Consider the following 2,500-nt stretch of genomic DNA (forward strand, 5'->3'; position numbering starts at 1 on the left):
TGCCCAACCGTGCCCCCTGGAAGAGTGGGGGGGGAAAGTGGGGAAGAGTGAGGAAGGAGGGGAGAGGGAGGGGAGGGGGAGGGAGGAGGGGAGGGGAGGGGAGGAGGAGAGGGAGAGGGGAGGGGGAGAAAGGGGAGAGGGGAGAGAGGAAGGGGGGGAGAGAGGAGGGGAGGGGGAGGAGAGGAGAGGGAGGAGGGGAGGGGAGTATGCTGTACTCATTCACCTTCACCTCATGAATAACTCGTGGATAAGAAATGGACTTACATGGGTGACGGCGTACACGTACATGGATATATATGCACAAACATACTCTCTCTTTCTCTCTTTCTCTCTCTCTTTCTCTCTCTCTCTCTTTCTTTCTCTCTCTCTCTCTCTCTCTCTTTCTTTCTCTCTCTCTCTCTCTCACACACACACACACACACACACGCACGCACACACGCACACACACACACACACACACGCACACACACACACACACACACACGCATACATCCACAGAGCTGCCATGAACTAATGGGTGGCTTGTTCAGGTAAAACACATATAATGGAGATGTTGTTCTGGTATTTATAACTGTACCTGTTGAGGTAGTACTTCATGCAGCAATGTGCTTCTTCGCGAATGTTGAAGAAATATATTTGCCTGGTTAGTTTGTGTTTTGAGAAATATATTTGCCTGGTTAGTTAGTTTGTGCTTTGAGAAATATATTTGACTGGTTAGTTTGTGTTTGAGAAATATATTTACTTGCTTAGTTTGTGTTTTGAGAAATATATTTACTTCCTTAGTTTGTGTTTTGAAAAATATATTTGCCTGCTTAGTTTGTGTTAGAGAAATATATTTGCCTGCTTAGTTTGTGTTTTGAGAAATATATTTGCTTCCTTAGCATGTGTGTGAGAAATATATGTACTTCCTTAGCATGTGTTTTGAGAAATATATTTGCCTGCTTAGTTTGTGTTTGAGAAATATATTTACTTCCTTAGCATGTGTTTGAGAAATATATTTACTTCCTTAGCATGTGTTTGAGAAATATATTTACTTCCTTAGCATGTGTTTGAGAAATATATTTACTTCCTTAGCATGTGTTTGAGAAATATATTTGCCTGCTTAGTTTGTGTTTGAGAAATATATTTGCCTGCTTAGTTTGTGTTTGAGAAATATATTTGCCTGCTTAGTTTGTGTTTTGAGAAATATGTTTACTTCCTTAGCATGTGTTTGAGAAATATATTTACTTCCTTAGTTTGTGTTTTGAGAAATATATTTACTTCCTTAGCATGTGTTTTGAGAAATATATTTGCCTGCTTAGTTTGTGTTTTGAGAAATATATTTGCCTGCTTAGTTTGTGTTTTGAGAAATATATTTGCCTGCTTAGTTTGTGTTTTGAGAAATATATTTGCCTGCTTAGTTTGTGTTTTGAGAAATATATTTGCCTGCTTAGTTTGTGTTTTGAGAAATATATTTGCCTGCTTAGTTTGTGTTTTGAGAAATATATTTGCCTGCTTAGTTTGTGTTTTGAGAAATATATTTGACTGCTTAGTTTGTGTTTTGAGAAATATATTTGCCTGGTTAATGCGTGTTTGAGAAATATATATGCCTGCTTAGTTTGTGTTTTGAGAAATATATTTGCCTGCTTAGTTTGTGTTTTGAGAAATATATTTGCCTTCTTCGCGAATGTTGAGAGAAATATATTTACTTCCTTAGCATGTGTTTGAGAAATATATTTGACTGCTTAGTTTGTGTTTTGAGAAATATATTTGTCTCCTTAGCATTTGTTTGAGAAATATGTTTGCCTGCTTAGCATGTGTTTGAGAAATATATTTACTTCCTTAGCATGTGTTTGAGAAATATATTTGACTGCTTAGTTTGTGTTTTGAGAAATATATTTGCCTGCTTAGTTTGTGTTTTGAGAAATATATTTGCCTGCTTAGTTTGTGTTTTGAGAAATATATTTGACTGCTTAGTTTGTGTTTTGAGAAATATATTTGCCTGCTTAGTTTGTGTTTTGAGAAATATATTTGCCTGCTTAGTTTGTGTTTTGAGAAATATATTTGACTGCTTAGTTTGTGTTTTGAGAAATATATTTGCCTGGTTAATGCGTGTTTGAGAAATATATATGCCTGCTTAGTTTGTGTTTTGAGAAATATATTTGCCTTCTTCGCGAATGTTGAGAGAAATATATTTACTTCCTTAGCATGTGTTTGAGAAATATATTTGTCTCCTTAGTTTGTGTTTGAGAAATATATCTACTTCCTTAGCATTTGTTTGAGAAATATGTTTGCCTGCTTAGTTTGTGTTGGAGAAATATGTTTGCCTGCTTAGTGCGTGTTTTGAGAAATATATTTGCCTTCTTCGCGAATGTTGAGAGAAATATATTTACTTCCTTAGCATGTGTTTGAGAAATATATTTGTCTCCTTAGTTTGTGTTTTGAGAAATATATTTGCCTGGTTAGTGCGTGTTTGAGAAATATATTTACTTGGTTAGTTTGTGTTTTGCGAAAGTTCAAT

Source organism: Penaeus vannamei, chromosome 24, assembly GCF_042767895.1.
Source record: "Penaeus vannamei isolate JL-2024 chromosome 24, ASM4276789v1, whole genome shotgun sequence".
Lineage (NCBI taxonomy): Eukaryota > Metazoa > Arthropoda > Malacostraca > Decapoda > Penaeidae > Penaeus > Penaeus vannamei.